This window comes from Nyctereutes procyonoides, unplaced genomic scaffold (assembly GCF_905146905.1).
Source record: "Nyctereutes procyonoides isolate TBG_1078 unplaced genomic scaffold, NYPRO_anot_genome, whole genome shotgun sequence".
Taxonomy (NCBI): Eukaryota; Metazoa; Chordata; class Mammalia; order Carnivora; family Canidae; genus Nyctereutes; species Nyctereutes procyonoides.
Window position 1 is genome coordinate 4,471,567 of NW_026575051.1, and position 23,763 is coordinate 4,495,329.

A 23,763-nucleotide genomic window follows, 5' to 3' on the forward strand; every position below is an offset into this window, starting at 1 on the left:
GACGCCGCGGCGGCCGCGGAGCTGGGGATTAATGGGAAAAGTTTGGGCAGTGGCAGGTTTCGGAGGAGCCTGCGGAGCCTGCGGGACCGCGGCGGCGGCGGCGGCGGCGGCGGCGGCGGCGGCGGCGCGGGAGGCGGCCGGGGCAGGTCAGTCCGGGGCGGGGAAGCGGTGGGCAGGCGGCGGCAGGGGGCGGCGGGCCGGCGCTGAGGCGGGCCCGGGGCGCGAGGCCCGGCGGGGAGCGGGCCGGGGGGAGCGGCAGGGGTCCGCGGGCCGCGCGGCTGCGGCTTCCCGGCACCCGGGCCCGGGCCGGTCCGCGGCGGTGTGTGGCTCTCCTGGCGCCCCGCCGGCCCTGCGCCCCCGAGCTTCGGGACCCCCGAAGCGCGGGGCCTCCCCCACGCGACTCCGTGCCCTCTCTTGGGCCTAGTGGCTCCGTCTCCTGCCCCTTCTGTGTCCTGAGAGCCGGGTCTGGGGCTCGGCGTCCTCTCCCGTTCCCTCCTGTTGCCTCTGACCTCTTCCTTCGTCCCTTCCCTGGTGTCTCCAGACCCATGGGTGCCCTCTCTACCCAGGGTCTCTGTCCCTGTCCATGTCTTCATCTCCTGCCTTCTCCTCCCATCCTTGCCCTGTCATTGCTCTCTTTTCCCGTCCCTGGCTCCCTCTCTGGGTGACGGGTCCTCCTCGTCATCTTCGCGGCGTTATTAGGCTCTTTCAGCCCCTTGCCGGCAGTCCCTATCTATCTCCCTAAGCCCCTTCTACCCTGGCTCCCCCCCACCCAGGCCCTGTTTTTGCCCTGTTTCTCCCTCATTTCCTTGTGATTGAGCCTTGTCCCCTGCATTCCTGTCACCTACCTCCCATTCCCTCACTTCTACTCTGGGAGAAGAGTTAGCTCCACATGCTGCTTTGCTTTCCCTTGACTTGCTGTTGAGACACCGCTGGGTTGGGGTGGGGGCTGTTCAGCCAGGGATTGAAGTAAGGGGCTGAATGTCCGAGGTAAGCAGCAGGCATGTCTGTATGGGAGCATTTACTTGGGTGTTGCATCAGGGGTGAGGTCCAATTTGTAGACCATTCTTCTGATCTCAGCTTTAAAACTTCCCCTTTATGGGTCTGTTGACTTCCAGGAACCCTTGGGGAGAGAGCAGCCGCTGAGTTGGGCATGTGCCAGGGGTAACTGGAGGCCTTGTCCAACTCTTTTCCCCTTCCAGGAAACAGGGCTCTATGTCTTTCCACTCTGGATGTACCAAGCACAGTTATACAATCATACTCCAGATTATCTCTGCCCTCATTCCCACTCTGAGCCCCGTCCCCAAGAGCTAAGAGGAGTCTTCAGAAGTTGTGCCCCAGAGAATGCTTTACCCTTTTCTTCTGTACTGGCTCCAAGACATTTTTTTCTTACTTGAGTTTTGAAATAGATTGCCAGCCCGATAGCCCTGGGGCTGGCAGGCATCTGCCCCATCTGTTATTGGTCACAACCAGCTTCTGATTTTCACTCTGCATCTCTGAGCCACTGAATGTTAGGGCCTTTGATGTTAGTCACTTAGCAGGTTCTCTTGAAGATTCTTCTCCCTCCATTTTCCCTGAGAGCTTCATTTCCTATTGATCCAAGAGAGACGCTGATCCTAAGTTCTGGTCCCTTTGCCCTGTCAGGTGGGTACCTGCCTGGGAAGGTTGTGGAACTGCATTAGATGGTGTCAGGAATTTGAGTGGCTTCCAGTCATAGGGATGTCCTGTCTGCGGCTAGAGAGCCCACCGCCTTCCTGGTATGTCTGGGGGTTTAACCTTGTCAGGCAGAAAGTTCTTTTCAGATGCCTTCAATCTTAGCTCCTTTATTTGGCCTTGGTACCCCGGAGAGATCTTTAGGAAATAACATTATCCTCTGTTTCTACTCAGTCTGATCTGGAGGATTCTGAGTGCGTGACCCACTCACGTTTAGAAATGAAGGCCTTTTGGGGAGCCTGGGTGGCTCAGTCAGTTAAGCGTCTGCCTTCAGTTCCAGTCACGATCCCAGCGGGAATCCTACTTCTCCTTTTCCCTCTGTCTTACGCTTGTGCTCTGTCAAATAAATAAATAAATTTAAATAAAGTATACTCTGTCAAATAAATAAAATCTTTGAAAAAAAAAAAAAAGAAATGAAGGCCTGCTGTTTCACCTGGCTCCGGGTTTCTAGGTCTCCTCTTTTGAGGATCCTGCTCTCTGTCTTTGAGCCAGAATTGGACTCAGAATTGGCACCCTTCAGGAGCTGTGGTGGAGAGCCAAGTGAACCAGCTTAGACCAGACTTTATGTTTTGGAATCCTTTTCTGTGAAAGGAATAGGACTGTGGATGGCTGAGCCAGTCTCCTCTCCACTGACCCCTCAGCCCCTTCCTTTTTTTTTTTTTTTTAATTTTTTTTTATTTTAAATTATTTATTTATGATAGTCACACAGAGAGAAAGAGAGGCAGAGACACAGGCAGAGGGAGAAGCAGGCTCCATGCACCAGGAACCCGACGTGGGATTCGATCCCGGGTCTCCAGGATCGTGCCGTAGGCCAAAGGCAGGTGCCAAACCGCTGCGCCACCCAGGGATCCCCTCAGCCCCTTCCTTAACAGTACTTGGGCAGGATTTGGGCAGAGTGGACCAAAAGGGGTCCCTTGTTCTTATGAAGAGCACCCTTCTAGGGTTTTAATGGGTCATTCTGATGAAGTTGAGGTTGTGTGTCTGGCAGTGAGTTGGTCCAACCCCTACTCCCAAGGACTTTACCTAACTCTTTTGAGAAGTTTGCTACTCCTCTGTCTTCACTTACCCATTAGTGGTTACACTCCACCGAGGCAGCAGGTGAGAAGGGCTTTAAGCCGAGGTCAAGCCCAGACCTTACAGAATAGCGTGGGCACCACCAGCTCTGCTGGATAGCTTCTTGCAATTTGTCCACTCTGCGGCCTTGGTGGACAGTCAGGGTCATCAGTTACCAAGTTCCCATCCAGTGATTTTTGCAGAGTTTGGGTCAAAGGTGTGGGCAGGCAGGCCCCTGACATTATTCTCCAGATAGTGTAGCCCATCAACTCCTTAGTTGAATGGACTGATCTTTTTTGTCTGGCTGTCTTTCTTCTTGCTTGTCCACCACTCTTCTCCCTTTGGCATGGGCCTCTACCCATTCAAAAAGAATGACCCTTACCCCACCTATGGTCCCTCAGATCTCTTCCCTAATGCTTGACAGAGGCCAGCCAGTGTTGTACGCCGGCCGGGGAAGCATGTAAGCTCTGCTTTGGAGAGTGCAGCTGTTCTGGCTGTTGTGCAAGCTGTCCCGAGGGCCTGCAGATCCTGGCATGTCCTGGGACAGTGCAGCTCCTCTGTCTCAGAAGAGTTGGACCTGTCACTTCTAAAGGCTTCAGCTGTATGTCTTGTCTCACTGCGGCCTACCTCCCAGGGTGCTCCCTGCTGGCTAGAAGCTAAATTTCAGGGCTTTCCTCCAGAGCCTAGTAGGACCTGGAAGTGCCAGGAGTTTCCCGATTGCCCTGCACTGTCCATGCTGGGATCATTCTCTTTTTTCCTCCCTATGCAGCATTTCCACGGACTTTGTCTCTCTTGCCAGGCTCTGGCTTGTGTCATGTCAGAAGTTCTGTGTGCGATGCCTTTGCCTGTACCATGTTGCCCCAGATTGCACAGTGGCTGCTTCTTGTAGATGGTTTGATGTCCTTTAGTATTTTTCTGTGCCTTTGGATCCAGGGGTGGAGCCATTTGCAGCAGGTGCATTTTACTATGTCAGAGGTGAGCTGGACACTTGTTTGAGCCTGGCAGGGAGGAGATGGCCCCTTGCGTCAGGTTTCAGACATGTGGGTCTTCTTGGCAGATGGTTCCTGGCCTTCATAACTCAGAGGCTGGTGATTAGGGTGTGACTCTAGTCCTGTGGCCATTAGGCTTTGGCCAAGGACTCAAGCATGACTCAGGGCATCTCCATTTATGAGCTGCCACCTGTGGGGGGGTGTTGGGCTCCAGGTCCTTCTTCACTTTGCCAGCAATTTCTGCCTCCCCCTGGTAAAAGCAGCAAAGCCGGTGTCTGCTTACTTGGAAATGAGCAGACTACTTCCAGGATTGGGAAATATTTGCTGACTCAGGCTCAGAATAACCTGTCTCAGGGTGTGCATGTGTGAGGGACAAAGAAAGAGCCAGTTTAGGAGCAGTTTCTGAGCTTTGGTGTTTAATTACAACATTAATGCTGCTTTTCTGGCCCCTGGCACCTGAACTAAAGATACTGGGTTTCTTTCTCTTCTGCAGTGTTGTGTGGTGTTTTGGGCATGCACATGGTACTCACGCAGTGGCTTCTGTTCACCGACAGATGAGGACAGATGCACCAAAGAGGTAATCCCAGTTTCCTTATACAAAGACCCCTGACGACTGACTGACACACCCCAGATTTAGGATCCTGGCCTAAAAGATAAAATAATTTCACTGGGGCTGAGTTCCCAGATCCCAAGTGCCTGTCATAACATTTGGTACTCATTGCTTACACATAGCAGGCTCTTAATTAAATAATTATTAAATGTCTGTGGCTTATGTAGTTTTTTGGGAAGCATTGAGATTTCTCACCTTTAGACCCGCTAAAACAAATTCTACAAGGGCAGAGACTGACTTACTTTGTTTCCTGTTGTGTCTAGGTCTGCCTAGCACTGAGGAGATGCTAATATTTGTTGAATGAATCAATATACAAACTTTTCTCTGTTCATATGGGTACCAGGCCACAAAGATGGTGTCTGTCATTCTCTTTCATTTATGTAATAGACATTTCTGAGTGTCTGTTATGTACCAAGCACATACTAGACACATGGGAAATGGTGATAGAAAAAAACAGATTCAGTCCCTATCTGACGGGTCCATAGTTTGTTGGCATATATGAGATCTGGGCATAACACACAAGGGTTTTTCCTTCCATCTCTGCTGGTGTAGCAGGCTCTCACCAGAGTCTGACAATGCTCTGGGCTTCTCATTACTGTTTCCCTGTTTGTTTGTTCTCAGGATGCCTGGCAGATTTTATAAACTCTCAGAAGGGGAGCTGCAGGGAATTCGATGTTCATTGTCTCAACTATTTGGGAGGCTGCGCTATGGTGAAGTCGCTGCTGGGGGCCAGGGGAAACATGCGCTCCTGTCTGATTTAATCTCTGAAGTTCAGTGGTTCCAGCAGCTGTTTATGGGCTTCACTTCCCTTTGTCTGCCTTTAACACCCTGTGGGTTTTCCTGTTACCTAACAGGGTGCTGAGCCCATATGGCTGTCAGTCTAGGGGGGGTCAGGTCGTTTGTGGATCTTGCAGGAAGGCCTTAGGCAGGGGCCCCTTCTGTTGTCAAACCCATACCAAGTCCTTTCCTTTGAAGGAAATGTGAATGAGGAAGAAGGAGGGTGTGGGAGGCTCCCGAGGTTCCCTGGGAGGGAATAAACGTAGCAAGGAGAACTACTGAGTTAATTGCTGTGTCCTTTGCTCCAGCAGCAGCTGGCCACAATGGCAGCAACTGTACATGTCCAGGCATCACTTGTCCAGTTTATCCCTGAGCTTTGAGCTCCCGGTCCTAGCAAGAAAGTTCTTTCTTAGTTTCCACTGTCAAAGGTGAGGCTAGAGCTTTATCAGATTTTTCAGTGCTAATCTCAGAAGACTGTAGTTTGGTCGTTATCTTAGTCTTTCCCATCTGAGGCGCTTTTGTGGGTCATTCCTGTGACAGATGTTTCAGATACGTTCCTTGGCTGTGCCCCTCCCGGCCCCACAAAATGTGGAGTCTAACCGGGAAGAGAAGACATAGGCACAAAAAGATTTTGAAAATATGAAGAGAGCTAGTGGGTTCTGAGAATATGGTCAGGGATGCTCATTTAGAGGAGCAGGTCATCACTTTGAATCGGCTTTGTCCCTGAAGAAATTGGGTTTCAGATGGGGCCTTGAAAGAAAGTTGGTTTATTTTATTTTATTTTTTTTTAGAAAGTTGGTTAATTTTGAAGGCAACTTTAAAATGTCGTGAACAGCAATTCTCAAGCTTCTTGACCTCAAGAACCCCTCTCTTAAAAGACACTTTTAAAAATCATTAGAGACCTATGAACTTTTGTCTACCATAGTAGAAACTAATAAGCTCTGAGGAATTATTTTAAATTACTAATTTATTCATTCATTTATTTTTAAAAGATTTTATTTATTTATTTGTGAGAGACAGAGAGAGAGACAGACAGACAGACAGAGACACAGGCAGAGGGAGAAGCAGGCCCCATGCAGGGAGCCCAACATGGGACTCGATCCTGGGTCTCCAGGATCATGCCCTGGGCTGAAGGTGGTGCTAAACCGCTAAGCCACCCAGGCTACCCTATTAATTCATTTAATGTAATAATAAACCAAGTACATTTACCACAAGTGACATTTTTAAAGAAAAAATAGCTATTTTTCAAAATAAGGTTGAGAGAAGTGGCATTGTTTCACATTTTTGGCGATCTTTTAATGTCTGCTTTAATAGAAGACAGTTGGATTCTCCTAACTGCTTCAATGTTCAGTCTCTTGAGGTATGTTGTTGTATTTGAAGGCTATGATGAAAATATGGCCTCACACAGGTAGTTGAGAAAGAGAGGGGTAACAGTTTTTAATAGCTTTGGCAGATAATTGTGGATATTCTTTGGTACTATACCAAACCTCAGCAAGTGGTAGTTTCTTTCTTTTTTTTTTTTTGAAGATTCTATTTATTCATAAGAGACACAGAGAAACAGAGACAAAGGCAGAGGGAGCAGGCTCTCCTCAGGGAGCCTGATGTGGGACTTGATCCCAGGACCCCAGGATCACGCCCTGAGCCAAAGGCAGATACTCAACCATTGAGCCACCCAGGTACCCCAACAAGTGGTAGTTTCTTAAAGGTTAGTTGGAATGTAGAGTCTGAAACCTTACCACAAGTTTTCATACTTTGTGACATTAAGATCCATTGGTCCATCTTGTACTTTGCATAGATCTTTTACTTTAAGTTGGTCATCAGAAACGCTAAATGTTAACATATTTCATTTTACAGTATCATTAAGTCATAGGAATACTACTGACCTCAACAGCAAAGCATTCAAGTATTGGGAGGCTGTCAAGCTCAGAGTGGGGATACAAATTTTCCATAATTTGGATTTTCTCCTGAAAGCTTGATTTTTATCACTGGTGACACACTGTCAGGGTTTTTGTTTGATTTTTTTGTTTAAGTATTTTATTTATTTCAGAGAGAGAGTGAGAGCATATGCCTGTGCATGTGTGGGGAGAGGGGTAAAGAGAGAGGGAGAGAGAACCTCAAGCAGACTCCCCACTGAGCATAGAGCCCGACACAGGGCTCAATCCCATGACCCCAACATATGACCTGAGCCAAAACCACAAGTAGGGTGCATAACCGACTGGGCTGCCCAGATGCCCCCATACTGTTAGGTTTTTTTTTTAATTGAGTCTCTGTTTTTTGTTTTTTTTGTTTTAAGATTTTATTTATTTATTCATGAGAGACACAGAGAGATAGGCAGAGACATAGGCAGAGGAAACAGCAGGCTCCCTGTGGGGGAGCCCAATGCGGGACTCAATCTCAGCACCCCGGGATCACACCCTGAGCCAAAGGCAGCCACTCAACCATTGAGCCACCCAGGCATCCTTGAATCTCCATTTTTAAGAAAAAGTCTGTCAAATACTCAAAACCTAAATAATTATAATTTGTTACTCTTTTCTTTCAAGTAAAAGTGTTGTTTCATGAAAAAAAAAAAAAAAGACTAGCTTGCAACGCAATCTCAAATTTTTCCTGAGACAAACAATGACTCTTATTTTGTTACAAGAGTATTTAAAAGACATATACTTCAAGGTCATTATTTAATAACGTCAATTTTTATCATCTTATCTAGGACATTTTTTAAAAAAGATTAATTTATTTATCTTAGCACACAAGGAGAGGGAGAATACCTCAAGCTGGCTCTGACTCCCCACTGAGCATGCAGGGCCAACTCCACCATCCTGAGGCCATGACCTGAGCTGAAATCTTGGCCAGCTGCCCAACCTACTGAGCCACCCAGGTGCCCCTCATCTAGGACATTCTTAAGTAAAATTGGAACTTTATTATCTTTCCTGGTTTTTTAGGTTGACTGGGCTCATCTGGGCAGTTCTCAGTTGAGGTATATTGCTTTAGTCAGATGGAGGTTGGAGCAGGAATCATGTGGAGGCTCAGCTGGGCTGGACATCCACACTGGCTAACTCACATGGCTGGCACTTGGTACTGGCTGTTGAGTAGAGTACCTACATATGGCCTCTTCATGTGCCTTGGGCTTCTCACAGCATGATGGCTGGATTCTGAGCAGAAGCATCCCAAGAGTGAGTATAATGAGAGATCTAAGCAATGAAGGGCAAGGTTTCTTAAAACCTAGCCTGGGAAGTAACAATGTCAATTTCTTTGTCTTTTCTTGGTCACAGAACCAGTTCAGATGCAGAGGACTATACAGGGTATGAATACCAAGAGGCATGGTTCATTGGGAAGGAGAGAGAGCTCCTTGGAGACCAGCTACTACTGCTTTTGAGTATCCCTTATATGAGATAGCCTGGCCTGGGATGGAGGGAGACGGAGAAGCAGGCCCCCCACTGAGCAGGGAGCCTGACTTGGGGCTCAATCCCAGGACCCTGGGACCATGATCCTAGCAAAAGGCAGACACTTAACTGACTGAGCAACCCAGGCGCCCCACCACTGATGGTTTTGGAGTAAGAAATCATTGTTAATATTGCACAAAAGTGGATTAAATAGAGGAAGAATGGAGGTAGAGAGTTTAGGTAGGAGACTACTGCATAGTCTGAATGTAAGGAAATTCTTCATCATATTAAATCTGAGTTCCTCTGGTTGCTGTTAAAATTATTGATTTTGATCTATCAGCCACACAGATTAAGTACCCAGAGCGGGACTAGAGAAACCCCTCTCCACCCTTATTTAGGAATGCTGATACCCAGGAGAGATCAAAAGCTTCACAGTGTAGGGACGCCTGGGTGGTTTAGTGGTCAAACGTCTGCCTTCAGTGCAGGGCATGATCCCGGGGTCCTGGGATCAAGTCCTACATCAGGCTCCCTGGGAGGAGCCTGCTTATCCCTCTGCCTATATCTCTGCTTGCTCTCTATGTCTCTCATGAATAAATAAATAAATAAAATCTTTAAAAAATAAAATCTTTAAAAAAAAAAAAAGCTTCACAGAAAGTAGAAGGCAACTAAGTTAGGCTTTATTGTCTGGGTCCAATAGGAGGTTAATCCTTTATTTATTTTAAATTTTTTTTATTCATTTATTCTAAGCGTACATGAGCTGGGGGCAGGGGGCAGAGGCAGAGGGGGAGAGAGAACCTCAAGCAGACTCCCCACTGAGCACAGAGCCTTGATGCGGGGCTCGATCTCCAGACCCTGAGATCACGACCCTGAGTTGAAACCAAGAGTCAGATACTTAACCAACTGAGCCACTCCAGTGTTCCTAATCATAATTTGTTAAAAGAAAAAGCAGAAGAAAGCTAAAGGTTTACATAACTGCACAGACAGTATTTCAGATACTCTTCAGTTTCGCCCTCGTAGACCACTAGGAGGCAAGAGAAGAGTGAGAGGAAGAAAGATGGACAAATTCGGGAATGGTAGGGAGAGGGAGGAAGAAGGGGGTCAAGGGGAGAGAACAGCAAAAGAAGTTTAAAGGAGGTCGAGATGGGAGGAACTGCTAAAGGCTGACTTTCCAGGGAGATGCTGGCTGGAGGGAGGGCTGGCTCCCTCTGGGCTTCCCTGGGGGCCTGGCCTCTGGCATTCAGCACCTCTTGTCCTCATCCTGTCTCTGGCTTTTCTTTTGGTGAAGAGGCCATGAGAAGAGCTGGGTGGATTTGCTGTTATTTTTTTGAGAGGGAGTGGGGACCTGGGGGACCAAGAGTCACCTGGGGGTGACTCTCAGCTCTCATGTGTGGAGTCCTGACTTGATGATCAAAATAAACCTTGGGCAGTGCTTGTTCATCCCCTCTCTTCTGAGGCGGGGAGCTCAGGAAGAAATGCCTTTCTGAGACAGTTCCTTCCCTAATTTACCAGCTGTGGCCCTGGGAGCCCAACCTCAGTATGGGGAGCCTGCGGATTCTGTTCCACAGTCGATGTTCTGGGCAGTGCACCTTGACGCCGCTTGTTTTTCCTTTTCCAAGTCCAGGCTTCAAAGCCTACCTCCCACAGCCTTGTCGTCATCCCAGCAGCTGTCTGGAGACCATTGCTGAATTCTTCACAGCTCATGGTGACACACCTGTGAAAGAGTTCTCTCACGAGGAGTATCATGAATGGAGAGGCTCCCCAGTGTTGTGAGGAAACCACTTCAGGCTTAAGTTCGTTTCTGTACTGTTAGACTAATAGGTATCTACAAACGGATTTTCACTGCCTTCATTTGTATCTTCTATAACCTCTTTGATCTTTGTCTTATTATTTTGGCACTTCCCTCATCCAAGAGTTACAACCTCAGAGGCACACAGTCATTTGGCTACTACTCCAGTGGAAGTACAGGCCAACTCTGCTCTCCCAATGGCAGCCTCAGCCACCCTACACACACAGTCTGCAGGACCACTCTCTCCTCAAAAACAGGCCGTCCTTCAGTTTACCAGACGCCAGAGCTTTACCTATCTCATCCCCTCTTCCAAACAAGCAAACAAGATGTGTTTTCCTCAATTCTCCTCATTTCCAACGTTGTCTTACGAGAACTTTACTTTCTTCACCTCCAGTTCGATTTCCTTTAGTACCAGGTTTCTATAGCACTGTCCCTAGTTCTATAGACATTTTGGGGTGGGGAATTTGTTATTGAGTGGGCCTCAATAACACAGGCAGAGGGAGAAGCAGACTCCCTGTGGGGAGCCCGATGTGGGACTCAATCCCCAGACCCTGGGATCACGACCTGAGCTGAAGGCAGATGCTCAGCCACTGAGCCACCCAGGCGCCCTGGCATGCAGTTTTTGCAATGGAAATGTTTTCTCCTCAGTCACCTCTCTGGGCCCTTGAGGACTTTGGGGAGGAGTGAAATAATTCACAATGAGGTAGCATGTTGCAACTAAGAAGCCTTATGATTTCTATGCAACAGAGGCACGGTGTACAAGACATAAATCAGTGTCCTGGAATGGTTGGGTTTGCCATGTCTTGCTTTTACAAGTATTTCAGTGTCTAGACCAAAACCACCTTCCTGTAACTCCCAGAGGTGCTGTATAGAATAGAGTTGGTAATACGTAGCAGATAGACTGTTATTAACAGGTCTGTTCCTGGTGTCAGATGTTACCAGCTGATTTGGTGCTCTGATCACAGCAGTCTTCCTCTCCAAAGCCACATGGGTTCTCAGAACCCTCTACCCATGGCAGCTCTCCTAAGGGGAGGCTTACCTGCCATCCCTGGTCATGAGCTTGTTTGTCTGGTGCAGACCATTTCTTTCCAGCTTCCCCTTCTGCAAAAGCCTTCAGGACAGTCCAGAGATCCTGGTAAATTCCCCCTGGCCCTCAGCACTTGCATCTTGGGATGAACTCCTTTGTGGTCCATTGGAAGCTCCAGGTTGGAGACTACCCTTCTCCTCTAGCCCTCCAAAGGCTAGAATGCTTTTGGGAATTAATGAAATGAATTCCCTAAAATGAATTCTCCACCCTTTAGATAATAGCAAGCAGTGATAGCAAAAGAAAGACCCTGGCCCAGGACACTGCCAAGATTGCTGCTCTGACCCTTCTTTCACATGGACCAAAGATATGAATTCTTCCACAGTCTTGGACTCTGTCTACCGTGGTGGTAGACTGGGTAATAGCCCTTGAAGCTATCCAGGCCGTAACCCCTGGGACCTGTGGATGCTACCTTATAAGGCAAAATGGACTTTGTAGATGCGATTAATTTAAGGATCTCGAGACGAAGAGATTATCCAGGATTATCCGAGTGGGCCCTAAGTGCAGTCACGAGTGTCCTGTTAAGAGGGAGGCAAAGGGAGATTTGATATAGAAGACAAATGTGACTGCTGCAGCCAGAGCTACCCCATTGGCTCTGAAGATGAAGGAAGAGGCTAGGGAGCACAAGGAACACAGTTCTAGAAGCTGGAAAAGGCAAGCAAGCAAATACTCCTCTGGAGCCTCTGGAAGGAAGTATAGCCTTGCCAGTACCTTGATTTTGGAGTAAACCAATTTTGAACTTTGACCTCCAGAACTCTTAAGAGAATAAATATGTTTTAAGTGTTAAGCTTATAGTAATTTGTAACAGTGACAGTAGGAGACTGCCCCAGGGCTCATTTGCCTCCAGGCCCAGGAGGTGACTCTCGGCTAGGTCTCATTCTTATTTCAAGGCAGTCATAAAGCACCTCTTTTATGGCAGTTTAAGATCCTAGGTCCTCCTTTACCCAGATTAAATTTGAAGCAATATGCTCTTTGGAGAAACCTTTTAGGGAGTTTTTGGGGATAAAAGAGAAGGCCTCAGGTAGTGTCTGATTCTTGCTTTTGGAAGTCACCCCACACCTTCAGAATCAGATCAGTAAGAAGGGGTTTCTTTCAGACTGTTGAGGATCCAGGATTAGTTTAAATCTGACTCCACTTCCATCTTTCTCCCACTCATTATTATGCGGTTACTGGGTTCCTCCTATATGCTAGGCATTGGGGGTGAGGAAGTGAACAAAGCAGATAAAAAAAGTCTCATGTTCTCATGGTGGTTGTGGTGGAGAAAGAGAAGAGAGCCAGAATTACGTCGCTAGCATGTCAGGTGGTGGTAAATGCTATATCAAAAAATAAAGCAGAGGGCACCAGGATGGCTCATTGGTTAAGTGGCTGACTTTTGGTTTCAGCTCAGGTCATAGTCTCAGGGTTGTGAGATTGTGTCAGAATCTACACTCCATGTGGAGTCTGCTTCAGATTCTTTCCTTCTTTCTCCCCCCCTCCCCTGCTCGCATGTGCACATGCACACATGCTCCCTCTCTCAAGTAAGTAAATAAAATCTTAAAAAAAAAAAAATAAAGCAAGAAAGCAGTAGTGGCACTTTTAAATAGAGGGCTTAAGGAAGGCCTCACTGAGAAGGTAATATTTTAAGCTCAAGAGAAGAATGAGCCATGTGTGGGAAGAACCTTATCAGCAGAGGGAAAGTAAATGCAAAGGCCCTGAGGTAGGAACATGGCTGGTGTGTTGAGGACTAGTCAGGAAGCCACTGTGGCTAGAGTGGAGGGGAGGTCAGAGATGTGACTGGGCCTGATCACTCTGGGCCGTGAAGTACTGTAAAATCTCTTACTTCACCTGGCCTTTAGCCTCTTCCCTCCTTTCCCCCTCTTCACACTGCCTCTCAGGCTTCATGCCTGTGTTCCTCAGTTCCTTTCTGTAGAATGTGCATCATGTCATACCTAGGGCACATCAGTAGGTAAATATAGTCCAGTGAAAATATTAGAAGAGAAGGAAAAAAGCAATTCCTTCTTTCTGAATAATAAAAGCAGCTCCACTGTTAGTGCTGATATGGAGCCATGTTCCTAGAAATGGAATGAGAAGAGAGCCAGAATTATGTAGCTAATGGCATGTATGAGAGTGGAAGAGATGGAATGAAAAGAGAGCCAAAATTATGTAGCCAATGGCAGGTTGGCTGCTCTGCTCTCCGCAGGCAGTTCTGGGGTGGTTCTTGGGGGTCCTCACTTCAGTCACCCTCCTCAGCCCCATGAAGACCTCCAGGCCCCCACGCCTGCTACTTCTTTTTACTCTGCTCTTCCTGGGCTACTTAGAGGGGCTCCTACAGTTGCCCACCTGAAATTCTTTCTTAACAGCCCCCTTTCTTCCCTGCCCTTCTTCTTAGGAGGCCTGCCATCTCCCCAGCTGCCCAACCAGGTGTCTGAGGACTGCCAGAAGAGAGCAAAACACATAAGTGCATGCGCTGCCACTGTGTATTTCTGGTTATCACTTAGATTCTCAGCACCCACAGGCCTGCGTCTGCCATGTCTCAGAACCCCCTGACTCTTCCATTCCTGGGAGTGGCTGCCTCAAACCTCAAGACTCTGCCTCCTCCAGGTCCTCATGGTGTTGCTTGGGTTTCTAAGAATCAGATCCCCAAAGGTCAAGTAAGCCAGCCTGAAAAGTCACACTCTCCCTGGATAATGACCCCATGACAGTTCTGGTGCTTTGGCAACTTTCCAGAATGACAGTCTGTCAGTAGTTGATGGTAAGCTTCACTGTCATCTAGGGGTTAGTTAGAAATTGTGTCCATAGATTAAATCCTCCATGCCTGTGTCCCTGATTTTATAGTCCTAGGTGACTCTTCCCAGAACCTGCTTTAAATAATGGCATCTAATTGATTACTATTTAGTAATAAACAAATGGACCAATAATAATTTCTGTCTCCTAAGTGAAAATCACTAGGTGAATAAATTCTCAAACTGCCAAATACATCCAGTCGAAATTGTATTATTCCAATTTTGTTTAGATTCTATTACAGTGCACGATTTCTGTGACATTTCTATTTTTGGCATCTTAACGCCCCCGTGTATTTATAACGTCTATTTACAATTTGCCTTTCATATCCTTACAGCATAGCATGTCACCTTGCAGAAAAATATTTTATCCATTTTTTGGCCCATTTTTGACCCAGAAGACATAAGGCATTCTTGACCCAGGCTAAGGCCTGTCTCTTTCCCCTGCAAGCCCAGGCCTGTCTCTTTCCCCTGCAAGCTAAGGCCTGTCTCTTTCCCCTGCAAGCCCTGTAGCCTTGTCTTCTCACGTACTACCAGTACCATCCGTATTGTTTTGGTTTTGTTTTTAAAAAGATTTTATTTATTTATCTGAGGAGAGGGAGCATGAGTTGGGTGGGGGTTGGGGGCAGAGGAAGAAGGAGAAGCAGGCTGCCTGATGAGCAGGGAGCCAGATGTAAGGCTTGATTCCAGGACACTGAGATCATGACCTGAGCCAAAGGCAGATGCTTAACTGACTGAGCCACCCAGGTGCCCCAAGACCATCTGTCTTTTTTTTTTTTTTTTAAGATTTATTTATTCATGAGAGACACAGAGTGGCAGAAACATGGGCAGAGGGAGAAGCAGGCTCCCTGCAGGGAGTCCGATGCGCAACTCGATCCCAGATCTTGGGATCACATCCTGAGCCAAAGGCAGATGCTCAACCGCTGAGCCACCCAGGTGTCCCAGACCATCTGTCTTTGATTCACTTTTGTACCCCCACCCTGGGCACATTGCAGACAACCAGGAATACCTCTCATGAGCTGGTTCCAGTGCTCCCAAGGCTTCTGCCCTTACTCTGCTTTCTCTCTCTGGACTGCTGCAGCCTGAACCTTGCCCTCCTTTCTGCCTTCTGCTTCCATCATGAGAAAGAACTGGTCCATCCATCTGATGTTCTCGATGAGTCAGAGACCTTGTTCAGTCGCAAAGGGGCAGCTTACAATGCACAGTCATGTTCTCTGTCCCTATCGGTGTTCATTAGCCATGATCAAAGATCATCCTCCCCCAGAAACTTGCTTCTTGATAGGTAAGTGCCTGGTGCAGAGGTACTCTCTGAGCACTTGTTAGACAGAACAGTGTCTGGCTGGCCAGACTAAGGTGGCTTGCTGCCAAGAGTAGCCCTGGCACTAACCTACACCAGAGTCCTGTCTGGGGCAGCAGTCAGACATCTATAGAAGAAAACCCTTTCCTGGTTGTTACTCTTCTCTTTGGTTGAAGCTTCGTGGAGACAACTGAGGTTTTCGGTTTTGGCGGTTTTTCCCATATGCCTCCTTCTCTCCACTTCCTCCACTGGGAGTCTAGTAAGGCTCCTTTCTCCTCCTTCTGGCTCAGCCCCTACTGTGGTATATGATGGTGGAGTTATTTCCTCCATTCTAGGTTCAGATTGTGAGTTCTTTTGAGAGCTGGGCTCAGCTGTGTCTAATCCCCCTCCCGTTCCAAGCAGAAGTCCATAGCTGCCCAGGAGGCAAGTAAGCTGTAGCTCTCATGTGGGCTGAATGCACCGTGCTGATTACTTCACATGCATCACCTTGCTTAATCCACACAACCCTGAGAGGTAGGAATCATCATCCTCCTTTTACAGATGAAGATGCTGAGGCTCAAACTGGCTAGGAAAGCTGCCTAAAAGCTGCACAATTCGTAAGTGGCAGAGTTGTGTAAAGCTGTGTCTTTGATTATACCACACAGCAGGGCCTTTCTAGGGAGGATGGCTGGTTGAATCTCATTCTTCCAGTTTGGAAAGTACCTGCTTGACTGGCCAGACTGGTGTTGGCTTCCAAGAACACTCCCTGCTTTCGAGCACAGCAGAATGTCTTGGTCACTGAGCAGAACCAAACGTTGGCAGATTTTGGAGCCCCTTGCAGCATCTTGTCCCAGGTCAATGGGAAGAGGAGGTCCTGAGAATGGCTGTACTTAGTGTCTCCCTGAATCTGCCTCAAGGTAGTGAGCAGCCCTGCTAGAACCAGAAGAGACAACCAGCCAACTGGTGGGCAAGGCATGTAGAGTGGAAGGGACTTAGAGGAAAAAGCTAATCTCTGATCCAAGTAGTTAATCAGTGTTTTCCGTGTGGTGAAAGGAGAGAAGGAAGTGAAGGTGGCCGAGATGTGCACAGATGGAGAGAAGAAAGGAAGGGAGATTGCCTTTATTCAGCTTCTCTCTTGGGCCAGACATCCTGCTGTGGATGAGCTCACTGTCCTTCACCCTAGCCTGTGAGAGGCAGGGGTTGGTATACCCACTTAACAGATGAGGGGGTGTAGGATCACAGAGGTTAAGTGGCCTACTCGGGTCACGCACCTGATAAATGACAGAGTGAAGGGTTAGGCCCTTTGGACCACAGCACCCCCACCCACCCACCCCCATGCTTCTCTGTTCAAGGACTGCTTCTCTGGCTTGTGTCACCTTAGCCTGGGCTTTGCAGGAACTTACCAATGTGTGCATGTGTGTGTCTTCAGGCCATGAGCAGAGGCTGAGGGGAATCAGGGCTCTGGGTACCTGTCCTGCTCAGCAACATGGGCCCTACCTAGTCCAGCAGGACACTGGGCTCTGACCAGCAGTGGCCTTATATTTTCCCCCTTTCTTGTACCTTGGCATCCCTGGTTTAGTTTTAGAGAGCTATTTTTATTTCTGCTCCCACTTCCTAGCTGGAGGCAGGGGTTGGGGGGAGGGAAGGCACTGGGAATCAGAAGAGGCAGAGGCAGGCCTAGGTGGCATCTTAGCAGTGCCCTTGGCTGGGCTCTGGGGACTGTGCTCACCTGTTTGCCTTGAGGCCCCCCTGCCTTGGGTCAGTAGCAGGCCCAGGGGATCTGGACAGAAGGACAGTTGCACTCCTTGTTTCTTTGGCTTCTCAGAAAGGAATGAGCTCTACCCCAGAGCAGAACAGGAAGTAGCATGTGGCACTCTTTATATTTTTAGCTCACTGGCTGTTTTTGAGGATAAGAACTTTGAGGGAATATGGAGTACTGGTTAAGAGCCAGGATACATGTGACTAGGTTCTGGCTCTGCTAGTAGCTTTGGGCAAGTCACTTTATACCTTGATGGCTTCCTCATCTGTAATGTCGGGGAGATAACTATAGACCCTACCCCTCAGGGATGACTTGAGTATTAAAAGGGCTCATAGGTGAAAAGGCACTGTGGCACTTATTAGGTGTTGTTTTATTGTTAGCATATCTCGCCACCTCGAACCACAGGGTAGATGCCAGTAAATACTGGTTGGACTGAATAAAACTTCAAGACTGTTGGTTGACCTGTTTCCATCTGAATATTGGCTGGAGTGGGTGTTGACTCCCGTCAGCGATTGCCTGCAGGACCCCATAGAGTAATTCCCATGGCAGCTGCCCATAGTCTACCCCCTCGAGCCCTTACCTGGGCCTTGGGAAGAGGCCGCCAGGTGGAATGAGGAGTCTTTTAACCCGAGGATGTCAGTAGTCCCCGACCCACTTTTTGCTTTTGCACCTTTGTGAGGCTCTGGCTTTGGGTTGTGAGCGTTAGAGGGGTTGGGGCCTGTGTTCCATGGGTGCAGACACTACCAGGTGGTTCTGAGTGCTTGAGCCCAAGGCTTTGAAGTACAGGCTTGCCACTGGCATGTGCTGTTTAGCTAGTAACAGTGAAAGACTTCTTTGGAAACTTGTACTTGGGGCTTAGAAATTAATCAGATCTCACCAGTGGCTGGTATTATGGGTATTTGGGAGACCATCTTTCTTAGGGTTGGAGCTAGCACTTGGGCACAAGTGTTTCCATGTGTGTGGTTTTTAATTTATCTTAAAATGTCTTAATCATATGAACAGTGCTTATTCATAAGAGACAATTAGAAAATACTTACGTCATGGGAATAGAATGGATAGCATGCAGTATAGTCAATAATGTATGACAAATTTGAAAGTTGGTAAGGAAGTGAATCTTAAAAGTTCTCATCACCAGAGGAAAAAAAATATTTGTAACTTTGTATGGTGACAGATGGCAACTAGACTTATTGTGGAGATTGTTTTGCAGTGGATACAAATGTCGAATCATTATGTTGTACACCTGAAACTAATGTTGTATGTCAGTTATACTTCAATAAAAAAAGGAAATACAGGGATGGCTTGGTCGGTTATGCATCTGCCTTCAGCTCAGGTCATGATCCTGCGGTCCTGGGATCAAGCCCCATGTAGGGCTCTCTGCTCAACAGAGAACCTGCTTCTCCTCCTTCTGCCCCCAACTTGTGCTTGCTCTCTCTGTCAAGTAGATAAAAAAAATATTTTTTTAAAAAAGAAAGAAACCCCAAGGAGACAGCTTTAAAAAAAGAAAGAAAAAGAAAATACAGCTGAGCACTGAGAAGGAACTAAAAGTCATACATACATAGTCACACCATCCGTAAGTGACTGCTATAAGTTTTAGTTTAGTCTGTGTTCTTTCAGATTTTACTATGTGTGTACTTATTTGGTTTTCTTTCAAAAGTGGGATATTATTTAACATTCAGTTTTGTGACTTGCCTTACCCCATTTTTCAGGTGGTTTCTTCTGTCTCTGCTTTCTAATCTCCCCTACCCTTTGTGAGTGAGCAAAGAAAGTCATCTTGCCCAAAGAGAGGAATTTGGGAAGGAGCGTATGACTGTTCATTGCTGTCATTGTTTAAAGGGTACAGAGCAAAAAAAAAAAAAAAAAAGGGGTGCCTGTTTCTTCCTGCCTCCCCCCCCCATCTCCTCTCCCTCCCCACCTCTCTGCCTTTTTTTTTTTTTTTCCTTCTGTACAAAACCCAGAAAGGATACCACCTCCAGTCTGAAGGTTTCTTTTCATGGCTTTTAGGGAGAAACCTCTCATGATCTCAGAAAAGAAGGTACACAAAGGAGATGAGAAGGATCATGCTTCTGGGCTGGGGTGGTGGGTGGTAGGGGAGTCTTGGGAAGCATGATGGACAGAAGGACCTGGATCCCTGGCTCAGTCCTGAAACAAGCAGAAGGAATTAGATAATAGGTTGGGGGGGTCAGGTAGGCTTCAAATGGCAGTGGGGACTCCTTGCTGAGAGGGCCAGCAGGATGACCAGGCAAAAGCCTAGAGAATAAGGAGTCCAGATATGAGTCAGAAATAAGGAGAAGGAAAATGTCTCAATGGGACATGCTCTTCCATCTATGGCCTGCTCCTTCCATGAACTTGCACCTGGTCTGCTTTCCCCACCTGGCAGTACCCAGGCCAAGTGGTTTGACAGGTCTGTTAGGCCTAGCCCTGAGGACACCTGTGTGCTAGCAGCTTCTCCATGGCACCTGGGCGGTAGGCAGGGATCTGAGCATAGTAGTCAGGCATAGGGAATATGTCGTGCCCAGCATCATCAACAGCTCAGATTCCATTCTAGAAAAATAGCTCAGAGCCAGGGAGATGGAGTATTCTGGGAGGAATAAGCTTTGCCTCCCCTTTATTTCTTACAGAGTAAAATGGGATCCCTGGCAGTAGGTGAGCCTTGAGAGTGAGTGAGACTTGGCATCTTAGCTTTTTTCTAGACCGCTCTGGTCTACACACAGGCTGGTGTTGTGTGGCTGGCCAAGGAATTCATGATCATGAACAGAATGATTTCCATAAGTTGTGTGTGTGTCCCTGTGGGCCTGACTGGTCCATACTGGTTTTTCTGTAGATCCCAGTCCTGGTGCAATCTGGCAGATACAGTCTGGGCCACAGAGCAGGGTAGCTTCCTGTGCGTCCCCTTGAGCTTGCACTACTACTCTCCCTTCCTCCACTCCTGAGCTATAATTAAGTTTCTCCGTGAAACCAAATCCCTCAGCTGATACACGCCTGTAACTGCAGTCCTGGTCATTGGGCAGTTCGTGTGGGGTGACTCTTGGGGCTGGTGTCTCAGCCTCCAGACGATCCTGGGTAGGTCTGTGTAGGAAGTGGAAATGCGCCAGGAAAGGGGTGGATCTAGTGAGGCAGAGGCAGGCCCAAGACTCAGAAAGTGGGAAGTCGTGGAGACAATGAAGGGCTGGTGTGCAGACAGAGAGGGCCAAGGAAAGCAGAGGTGGAGGAGACAGACAGGCTGCCTTACAGGGCAGGAGGGCATGGGTAGGGACAGGCTTTCCAGTCACTGAGCCACGAGGCAGAATGTGAGCGGTTTATTTTATGTTACATTCTGTGTCTTTCTCTAGCATTTTAAAATTGAGACTTCACAAAACATAAAATTCACTACTTTAAAGTGTATAACTTCAGTGGTTTTTGGTATACTTACCATGTAGCAGCATTGCTAATTCCAAAACATTCCCATCACCCCCCAAACAAACGCTGTACCTATCAGTAGTTAGGCCCAGTACCACCCTCTACCCCAGCCATCACCTGGCTGCCACCAATCTGTCCTTCTCTATGGATTTATTTATTTCGGACATTTCATATAAATGGAATCATACAACGTGTGGCCTTTTGTGTCTGTGTGCTTTCAGCATAACGTTGTCAAGATTCATCTGGGTACTTACTAAGTAGCATGTAATGGTACTTTATTCCTTTTTGTGGCTGAATAACATTTTACTTGATGGAAAATACTATGTTTTGTTTATGCATTCAGCATGTGGGTTGCTTTCATTTTTTGGCTACTGTGAACATTCATTTACAGGCTTTTGTTTGGACATAAACTTTAAGTTCTTTCGGGAATATACCTAGGGGTGGGATTGCCAGGTCATGTGATAATAACTCTCTTTGACTTTTTTTTTTTTCAAGATTTTATTTATTTATTCATGAGAGACGGAGAGAGAGAGAGAGAGAGGCAGAGACACAGGCAGAGGGAGATGCAGACTCCATGCAGAGAGCTGGACGTGGGACCCAATCCCCCATCTCCAGGATCAGGCCCTGGACTGAAGGTGGTGCTAAACCCCTGAGCCACCTGGGCTGCCCCTGTGTTTGACATTTTGAGGAACTACCGAAGTGGCTGTGCAGTGCTCTCACTCACTTATTTATTTGTTTATTATGTTTATTAGCTATATACTTTTCACCATAAAATATACATAATATAAAATTTACTATTGGGCAGCCCGGGTGGCTCAGCGGTTTAGCACCGCCTTCGGCCCAGGGCCTGATCCTGAAGACCGGGGATCGGGTCCCACGTCCAGCTCCCTGCATGGAGCCTGCTTCTCCCTCTGCCTGTGTCTCTGCTTCTCTCTCTCTCTCTCTCTCTCTCTCTCTCTCTCTCTCTCAGTGTGTCTCTCATGAATAAATAAAATCTTTTTTTAAAAAAATAAAAAATAATAAAATTTACTATTTTAACCATTTTAAAAATGGACAGTTCAGTGGCATTAAGTATATTCACACATATTGTACAGCCATCACCTCTATCTCCATAACTTTTTTCATCTTCCAAAAATGAAACTTTGTAAATAATGCTCCACCCTCCCCTTGGCCCCCATCCCCTGGCAACCACTGTTCTACTTTTTGTCTCTATGCATCTGACTACCCTCAGTAGGTCATAAGTGGAATCATCCAATAGTTTTTCTCTCCTGATTGGCTTATCTCATTCATCCATGTTGTTGGTTATGTTAATTTCCATACCTTTCAAGACTGAATAACATTCCTTCCATTGTATGTAGATACAGGTATACCTTGCTGTACTGCACATCACTTTATTGTGCTTTAGATATGCTGCTTTTTTTTTTTTTTAACAAAGTGAAGGTTTGTGGCAACCTTGCATAGAGCAAATCTCGGCATCATTTTTCCAACAGCATTTGTTCCCTTCATGTCTTTGTGTCCCATTGCGATATTTTAAACTTTTTCATTTTTATTATATATTTTTTTTTAAAGATTTATTTATTTATTTATTCATAGAGATGCAGAGAGAGAGAGGCAGACACACAGGCAGAGGGAGAAGCAGGCTCCATGTAGAGAGCCCAACGTGGGACTCGATCCAGAGTCTCCAGGATCACGCCCTGGGTCACAGGCGGCGCTAAACCGCTGCGCCACCAGGGCTGCCCTCATTTTTATTATATTTTATTATATTTTTAGTAATTGCAACATTTTAAACTTTTTCATTTTTATTTGTTGTGGTGATCTATGTGATCAGTGATTATGACTTGCTGAAAACTTAGCTGATGGTTAACATTTTTTAGAAATAAAATAATTTTGTAATTAAGGTATGTACATTTTTAAAGACGTAATGCTCTTGCACACTTAATAGGCTATAGTATAGCTTAAGCATAACTTATTTGCTCTTGGAAACCAAAAAACACTGTTATGTGCTTTATTGCAGTGTTCTGAAACTGAACCTGCAGTATCTGTAAGGTGTGTCTGTAGCACATTTTGTTTATCCATTTATCTGTTGATGATCTGTTTATCTGTAGCTTTCACCTTTTGGCTATGTGAATGTGCTGCTATAACAGATGTAAAAGTATCTGTTCATGTCCCTGCTTTCAGTGTTTTAGGTTATATATACCCAGAAGTAGAATTGCTGGATCATGTGCTAATATTATTTTTAATTTTTTAAGGAATCACCATACTGTTTTCCACAGTGGCTATGCTATTTGATGTTCCCAACAGTGGTGTACAAGAGTTCCCATGCCCTCACTCTTGATTGATAGCTTGATTGAGTGTAGAATCCTTGGAATTTTGAAGTCACTGCTCCATGCTTCAATATTACAAGTAATGAAGTTAATTGGATTCTGGGTACTTTGTAAGTAATTAATCTGTTTTTTTTTTTTTCCTCTCTGAAAGACATAAGGATTTTCTTTATTCTTTGGAGTTCAGACATATCACCAAGATCTAGCTAGGTATTTGTCTTCTTTCCTTAATTCCTGGAGGTCCCTAATTGCTGAAATGTCCTTTGGAAATTTTCTACTATGTTTCTTTCTATGTCTCTATCATCTTCTTTTAGGACTCTTTTTTTTTTTTTTTTTTAAGATTTTATTTACCCTTTTGACAGAGCATATGCACACAAGCAGGGGAGCAGCAGGCAGAGGGAGAAGCAGGCCGTCCACTGAGCAGAGAGCTGGATTCAGGGCTCCATCCCAGGACCCTGGGATCACAACTTGAGCTGAAAGCAGACAGCTGACTGAGTGCCCTTATTTCTAGGACTCTTATATGGACTTTTGGATTTCTGGGTTCATTGCAAGTGTGTCGGAGCATGATTGATTTTTTAAAAAATGATAATTGACGTGCAATATTGTATTAGTTTCAAGTGTACAACAAAGTGATTTAATACATACCTTATAAAATAGTCACCATAGTAAGTCTAGTTACCATCTGGCACCAAGCAAATATTATAATATTATTGACTATATTCCCTATGCAATACATGACACATATTTGCATCTTGTTTATTTTATAACTGGATGTTTGTGCCTCTTAATCTCCTTCACCTATTTCGTCTGCCTCCCACCCCCGCCCCTCTGGCAATCATCAGTTTGTTTTTTGTATCTATGAATCC

At 46.5% G+C, this 23,763-nt stretch overlaps 1 protein-coding gene across 1 annotated transcript in view; it reads left to right on the plus strand.

Annotated features, from left to right (window-relative positions):
• Positions 1–23,763, plus strand: part of PPARD (peroxisome proliferator activated receptor delta) — an 87,163-nt gene continuing 63,400 nt past the window's right edge. Inside the window, exons 1-2 of the mRNA XM_055329975.1 lie at positions 1–146; positions 4,246–4,329. The gene's annotated coding sequence lies outside the window, so the exon portion shown is untranslated. The remainder of the gene's footprint in view (positions 147–4,245; positions 4,330–23,763) is intronic.